At 48.0% G+C, this 21,472-nt stretch overlaps 1 protein-coding gene across 2 annotated transcripts in view; it reads right to left on the bottom strand.

Moving 5' to 3' along the window:
• Positions 1-2,203: 2,203 nt before the first annotated feature.
• LOC144805647 (uncharacterized) overlaps positions 2,204-21,472 on the bottom strand; it is a 435,707-nt gene continuing 416,438 nt past the window's right edge. For both annotated transcript variants that reach the window (XR_013605562.1, XR_013605561.1), the window contains exon 2: positions 2,204-2,348. The gene's annotated coding sequence lies outside the window, so the exon portion shown is untranslated. The remainder of the gene's footprint in view (positions 2,349-21,472) is intronic.

The raw sequence follows: 21,472 nt of genomic DNA on the forward strand, positions 1-21,472 counted from the left end.
TCAGAGCACTGAAAAGGTTTTTCCCCAGAATGGGTTATTGCATGTCGAGAAAGACTTTGTTTGTTACAAAACCTTTTCTGACATTCAGAGCACTGATAAGGTTTTTCCCCAGTGTGGGTTAATACATGTTGAGAAAGACTTTGTTTTGAACAAAATCTTTTCTGGCATTCAGAGCACTGATAAGGGTTTTCCCCAGTGTGGATTCTTATATGTTCAGTGAGTCTGATTTTGTAACTGAAACATTTCTGGCATTCAGAGCACTGAAAAGGTTTATACCCAGTGTGGGTTCTTCTATGCCGAACGAGCCTGCTTTGGTCAATGAAACATTTCTTGCATTCAGAGCACTGAAAAGATTTTTCCCCAGTGTGGGTTCTTATATGTTCAGTGAGTCTGATTTTGTAACTGAAACATTTCTGGCATTCAGAGCACTGAAAAGATTTTTCCCCAGTGTGGGTTCTTATATGCCGAGTGAGACAGCTTTGGTCACTGAAACATTTCTGGCATTCAGAGCACTGAAAAGATTTTTCCCCAGTGTGGGTTCTTATATGCCGAGTGAGACAGCTTTGGTCACTGAAACATTTCTGGCATTCAGAGCACTGATAAGGTTTTTCCCCAGTGTGGGTCCTTGTATGTAGAGTGAGTCCTCTTTTGTCACTGAAAGATTTCTGGCATTCAGCGCACTGATAAGGTTTTTCCACAGAGTGGGTTATTACATGTCGAGAAAGACTTTGTTTGTTACAAAACCTTTCCTGGCATTCAGCACACTGATAAGGTTTTTCCCCAGAGTGGATTCTCAAATGCTCAGTGAGATAAGATTTACGGCTGAAACTTTTTGGGCATTCAGCGCACTGGTAAGGTTTTTCCACAGAGTGGGTTAATACATGTCGAGATAGGCTTGGTTTGATACTAAACCTTTTATGGCATTCAGCGCACTGATAAGGTTTTTCCCCAGTGTGGCTTCTCATATGCTTAGTGAGATAAGATTTACGGCTGAAACTTTTTTGGCATTCAGAGCACTGAGAGAAGTTTTTCCCAGAGTGCATTCTGTCAAATTCTGTGAGATGAGATTTATGGCTGTATCTTTTTAGGCACAGGTAACTTTTTTCCCCAACATCTGTTATTTTGCCTAGATTGAGGCGGGCTTGAACACTGAATTTGTTCTCACAGTCCGTGTTTTTGTAAGGTGTATTCCTAGAATTAATATCTCTACGTATAGTTTTCTCTTGCTTATATGCCAAGAGTAAGAGTGAACCCGATTTTAGAGTCGGGCTTGTTTAGATAATGCTCAGCATTTATCTCTAAAAGAAATTGTGTGTAATCTTCTTAACGCTTGAATAGAGCAAAATATGTCGGGAAACAGCCCTGTAACACCTGTCGAAATGTTTCTAGCAGATAATAGTCTTTAGGTTATAGCTTCTCCGGCAGCAACTTATTTTGTGACTGAAGATTTTCTCAAATCTATTTGTATAGGTTCTTAACAATGCAGTGATAAGGTGTTAGTCTGATATTTAATAATTAAACTGATAAGTACCTTTTAGCACTGACGTAATGGCAGTAACTGAGGGTGTTAGAACGTGCACAGTACTATTGTGGATCACCAGTCGCAGAACATCGGTTCCTTTTACCCTTTTTTTGTTTGGTGTAAGGTTAAGATTTGTAGTTCTGAAGACGAGGATGTATTTACATTACTTATAGCGCAACGGTGTTCATTTAATCGATTTTTATCTTTAACAGTTTTACATATCACTCACGCACAGCAGATAATGTTGAGGAGATTTACATAGAATTACAGAACAGTACACAATAAAAAGGAAACAATCTGAGATGGTCATGAACACAATGAAGTGGTGAATTTTTAAGGTTGTCCCAAGAGTGAGCAGAGTGGGCCGTGGTGTTCTACCCAGAGGCAGATAGTCTCAAACTTGTGTAACTGGTTAAAAACGGTTGTTGAACAAAGGTGATTTTCCAGTCTTTCGGTTGTTAACGTGTCAGATTTGAAGTCTTCTCTCGGCGTCTTTTCTATGATGGTCTGCAGAAGAAACCTTTTGTTATAACTTTCTTTTATGCAGTGTGTGCTTCCTCTCTGGAATCACATGATGTTTTATATGAACGTTATTCTGTGCACAGATATGGCTTTGCTCTAGGTTAATGAAATGATAAATTAGAGACTTCACTTACATTACAGTACTTTCCTCAGCTCCCACTTCCTTGCCACACTTAGATTTTTGGAAATTGTTTAAAAGTAGAATGCTGGGTGTCCTTCAGTTTTTCAAAATAATCCTTCTTATGGCACTGACTTCAGTTGCCTGGTGCTAAATCTTGCTTTCTTCGTCAGTAATTTCAATCACCTATAGTATTAAAATTAAATAGTTAATACATGAAAATTTCCAAAAATATAATTTACAAGCCAGATCAATGCAGAGTTGCAGAATTTTGAAAATGTTGAGCTGTTTTTCAGACAGAGCAGAGTGTAGAATGGTAGCTTGAGAGTACTTGGATGTAGGAGTGAGGATTTATAGAATTTTCCACATTTTATTAAGCTCACAAAGGATACATGTACCCTATGGGCTTGTAACATAGAATCCCAAAGCAGAAATTAAAGTCATATGCACTGGCACCAAACAGATATTTAAAAAAAGGATGCTATTAATTAATTTTTAATGTAGATTTCTGGGACGGGAATTTACCCTCCACGGACAACTGACTTTTGAGCTCTGGCCTCTGCCGCACGCAAATCTATTGTGTATTGCGAGGACTATGCCTAGACATATCCCTCAACTACGGTCCAGAGTATGAATAAAGGGCAATGAAATTAAGGCGTACTTTCATGTGTTCATTTTATTCCACCTGATTATCAGTTGTTAGGTTTTTCTGCACCTGGATGTACCGGGTGCAGAAAAACAGGACACCATTTTTTTCCAGACAGGAAAATTAGACTGAAAAGACGCACAAGACTCTGGATGCATAAGAAGCAGCCAAGACGTATGCTGTTTTTTTACAAACTGGGGGAAACACACAATTCTTCCCTTTGTCAGACATTTCTTTACCCTCCCCTCCCCTGCTTCACCCATCGCCCCCCAACCAACCACATGCATAATCTACCACCTGCTTAAATCAATAGGTAAATAAAAGCCCAAAAATATTATCAAATAATGAATGGCATGCGGTTTAACAGGCAGAAGAATCTGTAACTTGTGGCAACTCCCCAGTCAATGGCATCAAACTGGTAATTGCACATTACTGGGATAAATCTACCACAAAACAATTACATGAGATTTTGATGCCACCCCAGTACTGTGCAACTTCTAACAAGGGACTATGAGAGGTCTTGGACCGGTCCTGTGACCTGGAGGGTCACACCAAGTGTGCCCTCATTTAAGGCAGAGGACTGTCATGGGTTTACCAGATAGAGCGGTGGTGGCAATGCACCCTGTTGTAAGGATCAATAGCCAGATGAGATCTTTGCATCATGGTCAGTGTTGTGGCTTTCTACTGACACACCCATGTAATGCTCCATTTCTATACCTGTGCCCAGACTTTGCGTTAACATCAAGGGCGTGTTTAGGGTGTTGGTGTGCGTAGCATAAATGCAATGTGAGAGTGCGACAGAGTAAACAGCATCTCCTGTCTGCCAGTTGTGTATGCAAGTGGGACTATCTATCCCTCTTTTATACCCTAGTTCAAAGTCCTCTGTTACCAAGGAATAAAGTGCTCTACAAATTACTCAGGTGCCTGCTGTATCACCAGGGATGGTGTCAGCCTGACAGCCTATCTAAGTGGAGGTGACATCACCTGCAGGCTGAATTACTTAATGGAGAAGCTGTGTACCTGTCCTGAAGAGCCTAGAAGTCTGCCTAGAAGCCTGCCTGTCTGGTAAGGAAGGGAAGGGAGGACAAGGCTGTCCTGGAAGAAGCAAGGTCCGACGCATCCTCGTTATCTGTAGGGCGGGCCGGAAAGAAATTTAGTAGGAATCTGTGGGCTAGGTGCCATTCCTTCTTTCTATTTCAATCGCATGAACTGATGCAAAGATGACATGTGCCTTCGAGTTAATCTCCACTCCATTCTCCCGGCCTTCAGCCCTTGTCTCGGGAGCCCCCGGGCAGTAACTCTACAGAGCTGCGACAATCAGCCTCCTTGTAAGAGCCAAGCTGACCACTGGTCTGTGCACAGACCTGCCTGGTACGGAGGGCTCCGGAGCAGCTCCCCCATACATGGAAATAGACCGAAAATTTTACAATGGAACTGGAAGCTCCGCATTGTGAGATGTGACGTTTCTTGTATTCAGCTTGTGTGTTATCCCTGACCCACCCACCTACATGAGAAGGCTGGCTTATCATCAAATAGAGGACAGTGTACAACTAATTTGCTCATAGCACCGGCGGCCGGCCGTAAATCGAGGAGTGTTTCTGAAACAAAAAGTGTGGGGTCAATTACTGGCGCCACGCTCGAGTCACGAAAGTAATACGGTTGCATCAGGGTGGCCCGAGTAGAGCAGTGAACCGAGGCTCAGGAAGACACAGTAAAAGAGCTGATAGTGTCTGTGACCCATTGTACACGGGTGCAGTGCTGGAACATTAAGCGCAGCGCCAGAGGGCGGGACGGGTATGAGGGGCTGTGAGCCACAGCGCCATCATTGTGTGCGCCCGTGTTGTGTGAATGTAAATGCGGGCGCGTGTTAAAGATAAAACACACAGGAAATAAACACAAGAAGCGCCATCAATTGCCGCAAGTGGTGTTTGAGGGGGCGGGACAGTGAAGAAATATAAGTAATGCACCTTGAAGGATCGCACTGACGAGGGAGGGCAAAAGTCAGAATAAAAAAAACAAAAAACGAGCAGTGGTGCGCGCCCATAGCCCTAAAAACAGGAGACTGGTGCACGCGCCCCGAGCATCTGGCTTCAATTACCGCGGCCCCTGACAGCTGGTAATTGATGAAATATAGCCCTCTGCTGCGCGTGTCTGCACGGAATATGCAGGAAGCGGAGCAACTCTACAGCCTATGGCCTATTGCGTGCTGGCTTGTAAAAACACAGCCATGCGAGGGCCAATTGCCATGCAGCTGCCATAAATAACGAGCAAAAATCACGCGCTTCTCTGGAATTCGTAGGTTAGATTTTCGAAGTCCTCAGAAAAGGACTCTTACGCCACACCCACTTCGTGGGATGTAGGCCGAGCCCTAAAAAACTAGAGTCTGAAAAAACCCTTGTCTGCCAAGTGTTCAGCATAATTGGTATAGATGTGAATCATCTCCTTGAGAGTAGGCAGGACGACACCTTTAGTGACTTTGGCACTGCAACATGTTCCATGTTGAGTGCTGTCACTTGGTAAGCAAAGCAATGTTGAAGAGCAATTCAGGAATGTTTATTTTACAATTTATGAGACCATATCAGTGAAGAAAGCAAGCAATAATAAAAGCAAAATGTTCAATAAACACCGGAAAAACACTTGTTCTGTTGTTTTTAGTGGCGCGAAAATGTGTAACCACTGATAACAACTGTTTTTCAAGGTATTGAAATCACTTTAAAACACTGAAAAAACCCCACCAGAATTTACCAAAAATAGAAACTGAAAATAGGAAAGCCTACACATGTTTGAGTTCACCAGGACCTCTCATATGGGGTATTCCAGTTGATCAGGAGTGGGATGTGAGAATCTCCCTTTACTCTGATGTTTTGTTATATGACACGTAGCCAGCCTTCTCATATACTTGGAGATTATTCAGGATATAATATCAATTGGAAGAAGTCCTTAATATTCCTGCTAGTGGCAGGGACCCTACGGCTGCACTCTAGGTGCACAGTTCGGGTGGCTCTATATGACTTTAAATATTTGGGCGTGTTTATTACAAGGGAGCCACAGGCAGGAACATACTCCCGAAATTAGACCGTCTTCGCTGGGATGCCCCACACTTGTGGGCGCTCCCGCTCTCCTTACTGGGCAAGGTGGTCCTATTTAAAGTGATGACCCTCCAGGGTCTCCTGTACATCGTGCAAAAAATGTCCTTTATGATCCGACCAGACATTTTCTTTCAAAAGGTAAACTGAGAACTTTGGCTCCTGTTGTGGGATGGTGGCACATCACGCTGAGTAAGTTGCAGGGGGGAGTTTCTTAAGGTGGACTGGCGGTCCGGAGCATTCACAAGTATTACTGGGACACACAGCTGGTGGCAGTCAACAACTGGGTTTTTGCGGACCGTGAGGATCCTGCTTACCCGGTAGATAGATTGGCCATGGGCAAGAGAGGTTACCCCACCCCGGTGCTATATCGAATGAAGTATGAGTGCACCCTGCCTACTCATACCCAAACATTGGTAAGGGTGTGGAAAGAGGCTACCAAGTGTTTAGGCTGAGAAGGTAGGCTGACTGAAATTACTCCACTGTATGATGGTGATCTCTTAAGTGCAGTGGGAGGATGGCAGGGCTTCACAAAATGGGGAGTGATTAGCTTAGAGCGGCCGGGCGATGCGTGGAGGGGACAGGAGCTTGTGTCCTTCACGATCCTACAACAAAAATATGAATTAGGTGACTAAAAATGGTTCTGACATTTGAAGGTGGCCACGCTCTGCAAAGTCACATCCGGGAAGGGGGGCAATTGCCTGATGCATCCCTACTGGAGGACCAGCTACTAATTGATCTCCTGTCCGAAAAAGCAATCTCAACCATCTACAGGAAGTTGATCTAAAATTCTCTGGATCCCTTGGGGACACGGAGAGCTGTGTGGGAGAGGGATCTAGGCACGCTTGGCGATGGCGATTGGGTTGAGGCCATTCAGGGTGTCAGGGAGTTGGCAAGTATAACTCATTTTGTCTAATTTAACTAAAGATACTGATACTGCCAAATCAATTACCCTGTTTACATTAAAGGGCAGCTTGAACTCAGAGCTCAATAACAGACTCGATTGAATAAATGACCAGCACACTGCTTATCTTGCCAAGACACAGGTACTTTGTAAAACTCGTTTTATTGAACAAGTGCTCAAACGATAGTGTTGACACCGAAAATACAGTGCACATTAGTGAGAGTGATTAGACCAAAAACACAAAGTCTGCAAATATAGAGTGAGTAACATAGCTTGGCTTGTCCTGACACTCCCTGGCCAAATCCCACTACATAAAACTAGATCGCCCCTTATCGAAGGCAGGTAGTCCTCCCAAGGTTCTGGAGGTCGCTGGGCTGCAAGACAACTTGCCAAGAACTGAAATTCAGGGTCTGGGGATGCCACCTAAAATCTTGATTTAAGGGTGTTACAAGGGAGTGACAGGTAGAGGATAATGGGCCCCTTTCCTGGGGTGTCTATACCCTCTATCATGCCCACCTCATGTGGGAAGGGGACACATTCCCAGCCCTGATTGGATAAGTCCAACCATCTTCAGAAGTGTACTTCACCTCGCCTCCAGCTCCTGAGGGGTGGAGTGTTGACAGAGGGAGCGGGGGGTGCACCTCCTGTTCTATCTAAGGTTTCCCACCTGTCCTTGCGCCTAAAAGGGGTTGAGGGCAGGACGATCGCTTGCTCCCTCTAACAGAAGAGGCTGGGGTCGCATTACTAAGGCGGCAAGGCCTTTGAAAATCCCTGCCACAGATGGCTCTGCCTGACCAGGGGGAGGTGTGAACACCTCCACCCAGGAAAGGCATTGTTATCGACCTCAAAGTGCGCAGGCACTCTCTCCATGAGGACAGAACACTGTCCGGTGGTAGCAGGCTGGCTCGGGCCAGTCGGTGCCCACACTAAGGATTGGTAGATCTTAGGGGACCCCTCTAAGGGGCACTCTGTGTACAATTTTTAATAAATCGGACACTGCAATTGGCACAGGTTTATTATTTGCCGAGATGTTTGGTATCAAATATCCCATATTTCAGTGCATCCTTCATGGAGCTGTGGAACTCGTAACGACAAGTGTGCAGCCAATGTACTTACTATAGAGCTTCCCTGGTCACTTGCAATATCCCGGAATCGACAAGGATATTGCTGGGGCATATCTGCTCATGCAGATATGCACTCACAGGAGATATCCCTAAAGCAGCGTGCACTATAAGGCCTGCTAGAAGGGCGTCTTACCTATATCTCAGACAGTCCCTATGGGCATCGCATACAGGGATGTGTGCCATGTCGACTCTTCAGTTTTGTCTGCACCAAGACACACAGCTGCAGTGGCAGGATGTATGTATGTGCTTGGTGAGGGGTCCCTTAGGGAGGCATAATTTGTGCTGCAGTCTTTAGAGACCCTCTTTAACAATAAGGCTTTTGGTACCAGAGGTATCTTTTACAAGGGACTTATAAGTGAGCTAATGGGGTGACAATCGTGGAAACGACAAGTACACTTAAGGGAAGGAGATCGGGCTCAGGGGCCCTGGTCGGCAGGGACCCTGTGCACTTCCAGTAAAAACTATATCATTTTCCAGGTAAAAAGTGAAGGCTAACCATGTCCAAAACAGGCCCTTTCCTACATTGAGACACATTTCCTAGGACAGAGAAAACTCTACAGCAGGTCTTGCTCACAGTCCTTATACTGTGACTGCCACTACTGAACATTAATCTTGAATTGTTAAAGCAGGGCCAAGATCTGGATAGGAGCCAATTTACAGTAGGGCAACTCACCAGATAATATAAGTCTTCTGTCTTCACACTCACTTCCCATGTATTGCATGACTAAGAGGCCACAACCCTCAGTGAAACACTCACCTCTCAGATGTGATTAGTTAATAAGAATAAAATGAACATAACGCGTCCCTGGGGACCCCACAGATACACCGTTCCTGACAGTACCATAAATGCTAGGGGTCCCGCAGGTAAACCTAACAGTGTTACAAAGGCTTAGGGGCCCTACAGGTAAACCTTTCCTAACCCAGTGCTACAAATGATATGTGCTCACTGCAGCAGGACTGGGCGCTCTAGGGGCGCAATTAAGTTGCTTGGCATTTATCCACCCTTAGCTAAGCCACGTGATAAAGGCAGTAGATCAGGATGATTCTCCACGATCAGAAGTAGCTCTCACTATCGAAAAGGTGGAGACCCTGGTATAACACAAACGCAGACATGCGGTTAGGCTCTTCCAGGACATGTAGTAAACTATTCCTTTATGTATCTGTAGGATTAGATTGTATTGCAGGTTAATTCTTATTTCTCTATTTTCCGCACACAACATACAACATAGATTCCTCACATGCACCCCCTGATGAAGGGACAACCCCCAAAATGAATTGGGGCAGACTGAATTTGAATTTACTTGAGGAACAGTGGATTTTGATAGTGATTCTATGAGAATAAATATGCTTAAACTGGAATACAAGTGGATTTGCTCCCAAGGGAAGGAGACATTGATGCACTTTTACGGGTACAAGCTGTGGAGCAGGAGACACAGACCTGATCTAGTCTGGAGCTATATAAACAACTGTAGCCAAATACATTTCCCTTCTGGCACGCGATGAGTGGATTACATAAATACTACAATAATGAATGAAAAATACACGGCATGCATAGACAAGGTCTGCTATGTAACCTCTGGACTCCTGTAAACCTAAACAAACACTGGTAATCAGACACTAGGGACATCACCTGAAGCTCCTAAGATTCTCCTTTTGTTTGGTATCTTGTTTTTAGAAAGTGGGTTTTAGGATAAGCTATTTTTAGGTGCGACTTTTATTCCAGGATTGGCACTAGTTTTAGCATTGTTATCTTTTATACTCTGCATACCAAGTTGCTGATTTCTTTTCACGCATCCCTCATTTCCCCGAACGGGAAACGTCTGGGGGTGGGGTGTGTCAGGTAGCCCCTGTGGTAGACAATTGGATAGAGGATAAGGAGTGCCATGCCATCCCTTCATATATTTCTCCCCTCCTATATTCACAGTCCCCTTTTACCAGTTGTCCGCTTTGCTGTCATCAAGAAGTGGAGAGAGGGAAATGGCATGGGAACGCGAGGCGGAGAAACCAGCGGGGGAATGTGAATGAATGTATGTGTCTTGTAAAGCGCACTGCTGCCCTGAGGCGTTGTGACGCTGTAGACCGCTGGGGAACCCGTCCTGGCTTTCCCTGTGAGATGGTCCCTACTGGGTAACTCCAAGGTGAAACCAGGCATCCCCGGCGAATGTGGGGGGCCGTTGTAGAGATGAGGCAAGCTAATGCCCAGAGTTGCCGAGTGTGATCCCTGGTTAGAGTAGGCACCGAGGCGAGAATTATCGAGTTCGCTGACCCTGCTGCGTCGGGAATTGAACCCTGGTCCCGGGCCGTTCTCTGCTTCCGGGGCTGCCGCCTCTAACCAGTGAGCCACACCACTCCACGGGAAGACCGGAAAGACAGAGAAGGACCAACAGCTTTACGAGAGAGCGAACCAGAGCCCAGGGGAGGTCACAGCTTGTCTGCGCTTTAAGGCTGTAACTGCCGCCTACCTTCATATTGGGGTCTAAACGTCGACTTTTGTTTTCACCTCAACAACGGCTTACGCTAACAGTTAACCTGATACATGCAGGAGCTTTTTGAGCATGTTGTCTAACTAAATGGTCATGAACATTTGATGTCGTTCTTCATAACTGGCTCACATTTGAAGCCAGGGCTATTACGGACTGTTTTATAAACTATGAAGAAATGTTTACTCTTTAGATAGGAGTTAAGATCTGCTATATTTTACCTTCACCCTGCACTGCCTCCCCTTCTCCCCTCTTCCCTTGGGGCACACATTTTTCTATGATGATTATGAAATGCCTTTATTGGTTTTGTAATTTGTGTAATCCTTTGCTATGTTATCACACTGTGAGTAAAAACAAGTGTGATAAGACTTCAGTTTAGTTGTATTTTCATTTAGTATTCAATTGTTTGTCTGTTATCTGTACTGGGACCCCCTGTATATGTAACAGCTTGTCGGCGGGCAGAACACCCGAACCTGGCAGAGGAGGGAAAGCCGAAGCAGAAGACCAGACCTCACTGAAGGACGCAGAGTCACCACGCCACGGCCCCGGAGTGACGTGGCTCTTCCAGGTGCGTGGGCGTCTACAGGGCTTTTGGAAAGGGGCTGAGTAAGAGAGGGACGGGAGGGGAGGCTGAGGGATGAAAGGGACCAAGTGAAAAGGAAATAAGTGACTGTAACTTATGTGTGCCTCAGTCTCACTCGCCTGTGGCTTGCCTGATGCGGAGAGTCTTTGACCGCTGACCGAACAGATTACAAGGGCACTAGAAGAAGTGTGGCACACCGGTTAGAGGAGGCAGACCCTGATGCAGAGGTCAGACCCGGGACCAGGGTTCAATTCCCGACGCGGCAGGGTCTTGAGCTCATAATGTCCACGGACTCGATAATTCTCGCCTCGGTGCCTACTCGAATCATGGGTTCACACTCGGCAACTCTGGGCAATAGCTTGCTCTGTAGGAGAGTAGGGTCTGCTATCCTATGGTCACCCCAAATTTTTGCTTTTTGCTTCACTGGTTTTCGACTACTGAGGCTGTGGGCCTGCTGATCAGACCCCCAGCCTGCTGTTCTCTCACTAAATTACTGACACATGTGCTATAGGCACATACCAATTGGAAATGGACTCCTTGTCAGCCCCTGTATAATGCACTATAGGTGCCCAGGGCATAGGGGCCACCAAGGCCTACCAGGGGCTGCAGCATATCTTTTGCCACCCCTGGCTGGTTCTTAAATTGACACAACTGGCTGATCACTCAGCTGGGGTAAGGTGGTGTAAACACCCCTTGCTTAGATATAGTATACCTATATCTAAACCTATATCTGGACACATGTAAACCTGTGAGTCACTCCTATGGAAGGCCTCATCAATCCTGGAGGCAGAGTGCGTGGTTTTATGTGAGATGGAGCTCTAGCATGAGCTGAGCCTGTCTGCAGCTGTCGGGGGGACAACTCCCTAAGCTGTTTCAGGATAATGCCATACCATATACTCTTAAGTGCCTTATAATCCTCGCGGTTAAATAGCAACTTTGGTTTGGCTTTATCAAAACATGTCGTGTAAGGTGTCATACGATTTGGAATACCATCCCCTCGCCAGTTCTGGCGACGGGGATGGCATTCCACCCCTCTAGAGGGGTAAGACATGTTGCTTTACTGAAACGCGGTTAATTTCTCCAAAGACCTTAGATCCACAAAATGGATGCCTCTGCCACAGACAAATGTCTGGACCCCTGCAGTTGACCGAAACTCAACCAAATGGGTCCTGGACAAAGGGTTTCCTGTCACAGGAGGGTGTCACCGCCCTCCAGACAGGAGATAGTGGATTGTAGCAGGGAGGTTTGAAAGAAACCAGACACTGCTTGGGGCGCACAAGGCTGCCCCTTGCATAATCCGGCCAAACCGGTTCTGGGGCACTCCAGCCCTCGTGCCAGGGCGGCCTGGATCAAAGGAAGGGGGTGTATCCACCCACTTCCTGGGTCCCACCCATAGGGGGGGACCTAGCAGGTAATCACGCCCCCCAGATTCGAATAAGAGTGGGAGCAGTGCCAATGCACATCAGATTTCCTGGAAGAAACATTTGAAACGAAATTCTGGACCCTTCGCCCTCCATCTCAACGTGGAAGCCCGAAGAATCTCCCTTGTGGTCAAGGAGTGACCACCGTGCAGCAGCAGGCACCATCCAGCCCTCGACGTCTACTTTGTTGCAGTTCCCGCCGGAACTCGAGCGACTGAGATCGACGAGATCAAGCCTGCCTGCCTTCTAACAGCCCGATCCACAGTCCCTGCAAAGCTGAGACCCGTGGAGGCGACCGGAAGCGTGGGGCACGCCATCTTGAATTGACCACGAGACGCTGACCGTGCAGCCCACGAGTGATCCTCGAAGCTGTGCACCGGGGTTTGAGAAGCCCCCACCCTGAGCTACTCCTGAGCCGAAGTTCAGCCCTCCACACTCGACGAGTGCTGCGTGGGGCCCTTCTGCTCTATTTGGCTCAACGCGTTGGCCCGGTCACTTGCCAGCTGGCTAGTGGTCCCTGTGCCGACGAAACTACTAAGAAGACTCGTGAATCTGGTTGCTCCAGATCCACACCAGCTCCCCTGAAAAGGAGCCCCGACTCTGACCTTCCTGGTCCGAGTGAGAAGCAATCTTCCGATCCCGCGTGGATTGCTCTTGCCAAGGCTTGTTTGCTCCAAACTTGAAGCCGACTGCACCGACGGTGAGAGCCTGCGTGGGACAGATCGTGACCTGCTCCTGGACGTCGCAGATGCCCCAGAGCCCACGTGACAGTGGAGAGAAGCTCCTCGACGACCACCTGATTGCGCCCGACATTGCCTGGTTCCGTCCTGGTTCCACCCTGGTCACTGCTGAGTGACCCAGACTCTGTCCCCTCTGCTTTCAGGTACTCTTCGACTTGAGTCCACCCTTGGACTCCACCGGACACTTCATCTTTAACCCGCCTGCAGCCCTTTCAGCTTCAAGCACCAAGAGCCTGCGTGTCAGAACCCGACGCCACTTCGACCCTGTGCACCCACTTCCTGTGGGTGAGGTAACTTTGCTCCGCCAGTGTTCCCACACTGGTGCACACCTCTAGGGTCTGTGTGTTAAGTTTTGTTCCTCTAGGTTCAGCGGAAGTGTCCTTTAACTTTAACTTTACAACTTTTACGCACCATTGGTTAACATTGGTGCATGCGTGCGCTTTCCGCACATCTCCCGAATCCCGAGGGCCATTCCCGACTTCAGCATTGCTTGTCCTGACTGCTCCCAGCGATTCCCTAGGCCCTAGGCCTAACCACTGCTCGAGTGGCATCTCTTATACCACTTGTTTAGTATATGGTTTGAGTGGCCCCCTGCCCTCATCCATAATTGTGCAACTTTGTATGTTTAAACAGTGCTTTTGATATAACGCTTGTGCCCCTTTATTCATAAAGAATACTGGGGATTGTATTTAGTAATAAATACATATATTTTTATAATATATACTTGTGTGGTGTCCTTTCATTTGGTACTACAGGATTGTATGTGGTAAAACAGCTCGCTTAACACGACCTCTTAAGTTAAGCCTTTAGGCTGCTTAGTCCATGCTACCCCTAGGATAGTTTTTCTAATAAGGTTGACTTACAACCAGACACCATAAGGGATTGTTTGGTCTGATAACAGGTGGTTCCAGAATTGGAAACATCACCTATCAGGCCAACTTCTCACATTGGTGGCAGCGGTGCGGATTTGAGCTTGCTGTTGTTTTACCATTGCAATCTTTGTATCAAATTGAAAGATCACATCAAGTACCTCTAGGTACATATAAATCAAAAGCTTAGCATATTAAGTTCTACTGAACTTAGTAGTTGTAGATTAAAGGGATTAGCACACCCTGACTACAACTCACTAGCAAGGTACAGTAGGAAAACACTTAGTGTAGGTAAGTGCACCACTTACACCTCACTAGTAACCATGTCTGACACAGGAAAAGCCTCAGGGTCTACTCCTGTGACAGTTGACCTTACCCAGGCAACTTTTGGATATGACAAATTAACCCGTAGAGACTTGATTGCCTTGTGCAAAGCAAGAGGGTTAAAAAGGGGCAGAAGCCCCACCTGCCTAATCCTGGTAGAAATCCTAGAACAGGATGACTTAGAAAAGGCGAAGCAAGCTTCCCTAGAAACAGGAAATGGAGGGAACCCCCCTGTAACTGACCCCCCTCAGGAGGAGGATGATGATGAAGAAGAGGAGGAGGAGGACTCAGAAGTTGAGGACTTAGAAGATCAGGATCAGAGGGGTAGCCAGGTTCCAGTTGCCAGGCTTAGCCAGGCCAACTTGGACCTACTGGGGAATGGAGAGGGCCAGCACCTCCCCAGAACCCACCATGTTATTCTCCCAGGCAACAGAAGAGTGAGATCTCCCTCAGGGGACTCTCATGTTTCTAGTGTCTCCAGAGAATAACAGAGAGGCATGAGTGCTTCTCAAAAGCTAGAGCATAGGGCCAGAATGAGGGCTGTCAAACTCCAGATAGAGAGGGAGGAGGTAGCCTTGGCTCAAGCTAGACTTGCCTTGGCAAGAGAGCAGAAATTAAGTGGCTTAGATGTCACTGGTGGCAGCAATTTTCCAAGAGAAAAAGACAGGGGCTATGACAATAGAAACCTGACTAAAATTGTGGCCCCCTTCAAAGAAGGGGATGACATCCACAAATGGATGACTGCTCTTGAGAGAGCCTGCATGGTACAGCAGGTTCCTGAGGAACAGTGGGCTGCAATTTTGTGGTACTCCTTTTCTGAGAAAGGGAGGGACAGGCTCCTCACAGTTAGACCTGAGGATGCCAAAAACTACTCTGTTTTGAAGAGTGCTCTTATTGATGGGTTTGGCCTAACCACTGAGCAATACAGGTTGTTGTTCAGAGACACCCAAAAAGCACAGACTCAAGACTGGACTGATTTTGTTGAGTGTGCCACTAAGGCTTTGGAGGGTTGGTTGCAGGGAAGTAAAGTTTCAGACTATACAGGATTGTACAATCTTATGATGAGAGAACAGATCCTTAATAACTGCACAAACCAGCTGTTGCATCAATACCTTATTGACTCTGATCTGACCTCTCCCCAAGAATTGGGAAAGAAGGCAGACAAATGGGTCAGAACAAGGATTAAGCAGAAACCCCAGAACCAAGGTGGTGACCAGAAGAAAACAGACCAGAAGGGTGGTAATCAGAATCAGAGAGATAAAGAAAAAGACCAGAAGTCTTCAGGCCCCCAAACTAATAGTAAGGAGGGTGGTTCCCAAAATGGAAACAAGAAGAAGAAGAACAAAGGTCCAAAGACACCTTGGTGTAATACCTGCAAATCAGTTTCACACTGGGGCAGTGAGTGCACCAAGGCAAATCCAGTTCCCACCACTACAGCTCCTAAAGCAACTGCAACCCCAAGTACAGTAAGCAGTGGTGGAACACAGTCCAAGGGTGTAGCTGGGTTGACCCTGGGTATTGAAGTAGGATCTGGCCTAGTCAGAATCCCTACACAGGCAGTTCTCCTGTATGCTGTGGACATTGAGTTGCCCATTGCAGTGAGCCCCAGTAACCTGGGCAAATACAGGCAGACTCCCTTAATTAATGAGAAACTGGCTCAAGCCTACAGGGACACATGTGCCAGTGTCACAATGGTGACACCTGACTTTGTGGACCCTGGACAGATTGTACTAGGAGAGAGCTACCTAGTAACCAATGCAAGCAACTCCACTACTTCCCATAGTGTGGCAGTTGTGAACTTCTCCTGGGGAGGAGTTGATGGCCTAAAGAAAGTTGTGGTGAGTGCAGACCTACCAGTAGACTGTCAGTTAGGCAATGACCTTGAAAGCTCAGCATGGTCAGAAGTGGAGTACAGGACTCATGCAGAAATGCTAGGGATTTCAGAGCATGTCCTTGCCATGACAAGGGCTCAGGCTAAGAAGTGCCTTCCTGAACCAGTGGTGGATCTTGGAACAATAGACCATCCACAACCCAAGAGAAGGAGCAAGAGAGGAAAGGCTGAGCCTTCCACCTTGCCCCAGGTTGAGGATCAAGTTTCAGAGGAAACTGATTCTGCAGTCCAAGAGGAGACTGTCTCTGAGGAGCTTGAACCTGACCAGGTTGAGTTTCTGGGGACAGGGGGACCCTCAAGGGCAGACCTGAGGCAGGCTCAATTAGATTGCCCTTCCCTTGAACCTCTCAGACAGCAGGCTGCTGCTGAGGCTGCTGGGGATGCCCAAGGTACCCATACTGTGTATTGGGATGATGGACTCCTTTACTCAGAGGCTAGAGACCCCAAGCCTGGCATGACCAGGAGGTTGGTTATACCTCTGCAGTTTAGGGGGTTCCTTCTTACCTTGGCCCATGATATTCCCCTTGCAGGACACTTAGGCCAGAACAAGACGTGGGACAGGCTTGTCTCACACTTTCACTGGCCTCACATGTCAGAGACTGTCAAGGAATTTTGTCGCTCCTGTGTCACTTGCCAAGCCAGTGGTAAGTCAGGTGGCACAACAAAGGCCCCCCTAATACCACTACCTGTGGTGGGGGTCCCCTTTGAGAGAGTTGGAATTGATATTGTGGGTCCAATGGACCCCCAAACAGCATCTGGGAACAGATTCATACTGGTGGTAGTGGATCATGCCACCAGGTATCCAGAGGCTATTCCCCTAAGGACCACCACAGCACCTGTGGTGGCAAAGGCCCTCATTGCAGTTTTCTCAAGAGTGGGCTTTCCTAAGGAGGTACTATCAGATAGAGGCACGAATTTTATGTCTAGCTATCTGAAAGCAATGTGGAAGGAATGTGGAGTAAACTATAAGTTTACCACCCCATATCATCCACAGTGCAATGGGCTTGTGGAGAGATTTAACAAGACCCTTAAAGGCATGATAAAAGGATTACCAGAGAAGCTCAGGCGGAAATGGGACATTCTTTTACCCTGCCTGCTCTTTGCTTACAGAGAGGTCCCACAGAAGGGGGTTGGCTACAGCCCTTTTGAACTTTTGTTTGGCCACCCTGTGAGAGGTCCATTGTGTTTGGTGAAAGAAGGATGGGAGTTACCTCTCAAACAACCCAAACTAGACATAGTGGACTATGTACTTGGTCTCCGCTCCAGGATGGCTGAGTACATGGAAAGAGCATCTAAAAACCTGGAGGCCAGCCAAGAATTACAGAAAGCTTGGCATGACCAAAAGGCTGTGCTGGTAGAGTTCCAACCAGGACAGAAGGTATGGGTACTGGAGCCAGTGGCTCCAGCAGCACTCCAAGACAAATGGAGTGGACCCTATCCTATTATTGCAAAGAAGGGAGAAGTCACCTACTTGGTGGACTTTGGAACACCCAGGAGCCCTCACAGGGTAATCCATGTGAATCGCTTGAAAGCATTTGTGGACAGGGAGGACATGAGCTTGCTCATGGCCACAGATGGGGAACAGGAGGAAGAGAGTGACCCTCTCCCAGACCTGCTTTCTCAGAACCCTGATGATGGTTCAGTTGATGGAGTAGCCTTGGCAGGCAGCCTCACTGACCAGCAACAGATGGACTGCAGACAAGTTTTGCAGGCCCACAGGCATTTGTTTTCACTCACACCCAGCCAGACTGACTGGTGTACCCATGTAGTGGACACTGGTGACAGTCTGCCTGTCAAGAATAAGATCTACAGGCAACCTGACCATGTCAGGGATTGCATCAAGGCTGAGGTGCAAAAGATGTTGGAGCTTGGAGTGATTGAGCCATCAGAGAGCCCATGGGCCAGCCCAGTAGTCCTGGTGCCAAAACCTCATACCCAAGATGGAAAGAGAGAAATGAGGTTTTGCGTGGATTACAGGGGTCTCAATGCTGTCACTAGGACAGATGCTCACCCCATTCCAAGAGCAGATGAGCTCATTGACAGATTGGCTTCTGCCAAGTTTCTGAGCACATTCGATCTGACAGCTGGCTACTGGCAAATCAGACTAGCTGAGGAGTCAAAGGCCAAGACAGCATTCTCTACCCCTAGTGGACATTATCAGTTTGTGGTAATGCCCTTTGGTTTGAAGAATGCACCTGCCACTTTCCAAAGGTTGGTGAACCAAGTCCTTACTGGGTTGGATGACTTTTGTGCAGCTTATCTGGATGATATTGCTGTCTTTAGCTCCACCTGGGAGGATCACCTGATCCACCTGAAGAGAGTTTTGGAGGCCCTGCAGAAGGCAGGCCTAACTATCAAGGCCACTAAGTGCCAGATAGGGCAGAGTAAGGTTGTATACCTGGGCCATCTAGTAGGTGGAGGCCAGGTTCAGCCACTGGAGAGCAAAATCCAGGCCATACAGGACTGGGCTCCTCCAGTTACCCAGACACAAGTCTGAGCCTTCTTGGGCCTGACTGGGTATTACAGGAAGTTTGTGAAGAACTATGGGTCTATAGTGACACCATTAAATGACTTGACATCCAAGAAGATGCCAAAAAAGGTTCAGTGGACAGTTAGCTGTCAGAAGGCATTTGAAGACCTGAAGAAGGCCATGTGCTCTGCACCTATCCTAAAGAGTCCTGACTACTCCAAACAGTTCATTGTACAGACAGATGCTTCTGAGTTGGGGGTGGGAGCTGTGCTCTCACAACTTAATCAAGATGGTCAAGACCAGCCTATTGCTTTCATTAGCAGGAGGCTGACCCCAAGAGAAAAACGTTGGTCAGCCATTGAGAGGGAGGCCTTTGCTGTGGTTTGGGCATTAAAGAAGTTGAGGTCCTACTTGTTTGGAACTCACTTCCTGGTGCAAACAGACCATAAGCCCCTCTTATGGCTTAATCAGATGAAGGGTGAAAATCCCAAACTGCTCAGGTGGTCCATTTCCCTACAGGGGATGGACTTTACAGTGGAGCACCGCCCAGGGACTGACCATGGTAATGCAGATGGTCTCTCCCGGTACTTCCACTTAGAACATGAAGACTTATCTGGTCAAGGTTAGTTTAATGTCCCTGCGTTTGGGGGGGGGTTGTGTAGGAGAGTAGGGTCTGCTATCCTATGGTCACCCCAAATTTTTGCTTTTTGCTTCACTGGTTTTCGACTACTGAGGCTGTGGGCCTGCTGATCAGACCCCCAACCTGCTGTTCTCTCACTAAATTACTGACACATGTGCTATAGGCACATACCAATTGGAAATGGACTCCTTGTCAGCCCCTGTATAATGCACTATAGGTGCCCAGGGCATAGGGGCCACCAAGGCCTACCAGGGGCTGCAGCATATCTTTTGCCACCCCTGGCTGGTTCTTAAATTGACACAACTGGCTGATCACTCAGCTGGGGTAAGGTGGTGTAAACACCCCTTGCTTAGATATAGTATACCTATATCTAAACCTATATCTGGACACATGTAAACCTGTGAGTCACTCCTATGGAAGGCCTCATCAATCCTGGAGGCAGAGTGCGTGGTTTTATGTGAGATGGAGCTCTAGCATGAGCTGAGCCTGTCTGCAGCTGTCGGGAACAACTCCCTAAGCTGTTTCAGGATAATGCCATACCATATACTCTTAAGTGCCTTATAATCCTCGCGGTTAAATAGCAACTTTGGTTTGGCTTTATCAAAACATGTCGTGTAAGGTGTCATACGATTTGGAATACCATCCCCTTGCCAGTTCTGGCGACGGGGATGGCATTCCACCCCTCTAGAGGGGTAAGACATGTTGCTTTACTGAAACGCGGTTAATTTCTCCAAAGACCTTAGATCCACAAAATGGATGCCTCTGCCACAGACAAATGTCTGGACCCCTGCAGTTGACCGAAACTCAACCAAATGGGTCCTGGACAAAGGGTTTCCTGTCACAGGAGGGTGTCACCGCCCTCCAGACAGGAGATAGTGGATTGTAGCAGGGAGGTTTGAAAGAAACCAGACACTGCTTGGGGCGCACAAGGCTGCCCCTTGCATAATCCGGCCAAACCGGTTCTGGGGCACTCCAGCCCTCGTGCCAGGGCGGCCTGAATCAAAGGAAGGGGGTGTATCCACCCACTTCCTGGGTCCCACCCATAGGGGGGGACCTAGCAGGTAATCACGCCCCCCAGATTTGAATAAGAGTGGGAGCAGTGCCAATGCACATCAGATTTCCTGGAAGAAACATTTGAAACGAAATTCTGGACCCTTCGCCCTCCATCTCAACATGGAAGCCCGAAGAATCTCCCTTGTGGTCAAGGAGTGACCACCCTGCAGCAGCAGGCACCATCCAGCCCTCGACGTCTACTTTGTTGCAGTTCCCGCCGGAACTCGAGCGACTGAGATCGACGAGATCAAGCCTGCCTGCCTTCTAACAGCCCGATCCACAGTCCCTGCAAAGCTGAGACCCGTGGAGGCGACCGGAAGCGTGGGGCACGCCATCTTGAATTGACCACGAGACGCTGACCGTGCAGCCCACGAGTGATCCTCGAAGCTGTGCACCGGGGTTTGAGAAGCCCCCACTCTGAGCTACTCCTGAGCCGAAGTTCAGCCCTCCACACTCGACGAGTGCTGCGTGGGGCCCTTCTGCTCTATTTGGCTCAACGCGTTGGCCCGGTCACTTGCCAGCTGGCTAGTGGTCCCTGTGCCGACGAAACTACTAAGAAGACTCGTGAATCTGGTTGCTCCAGATTCACACCAGCTCCCCTGAAAAGGAGCCCCGACTCTGACCTTCCTGGTCCGAGTGAGAAGCAATCTTCTGATCCCACGTGGATTGCTCTTGCCAAGGCTTGTTTGCTCCAAACTTGAAGCCGACTGCACCGACGGTGAGAGCCTGCGTGGGACAGATCGTGACCTCCTCCTGGACGTCGCAGATGCCCCAGAGCCCACGTGACAGCGGAGAGAAGCTCCTCGACGACCACCTGATTGCGCCCGACATTGCCTGGTTCCGTCCTGGTTCCACCCTGGTCACTGCTGAGTGACCCAGACTCTGTCCCCTCTGCTTTAAGGTACTCTTCGACTTGAATCCACCCTTGGACTCCACCGGACACTTCATCTTTAACCCGCCTGCAGCCCTTTCAGCTTCAAGCACCAAGAGCCTGCGTGTCAGAACCCGACGCCACTTCGACCCTGTGCACCCACTTCCTGTGGGTGAGGTAACTTTGCTCCGCCGGTGTTCCCACACTG

This window comes from Lissotriton helveticus, assembly GCF_964261635.1.
Source record: "Lissotriton helveticus chromosome 1_1 unlocalized genomic scaffold, aLisHel1.1 SUPER_1_unloc_17, whole genome shotgun sequence".
Taxonomy (NCBI): Eukaryota; Metazoa; Chordata; class Amphibia; order Caudata; family Salamandridae; genus Lissotriton; species Lissotriton helveticus.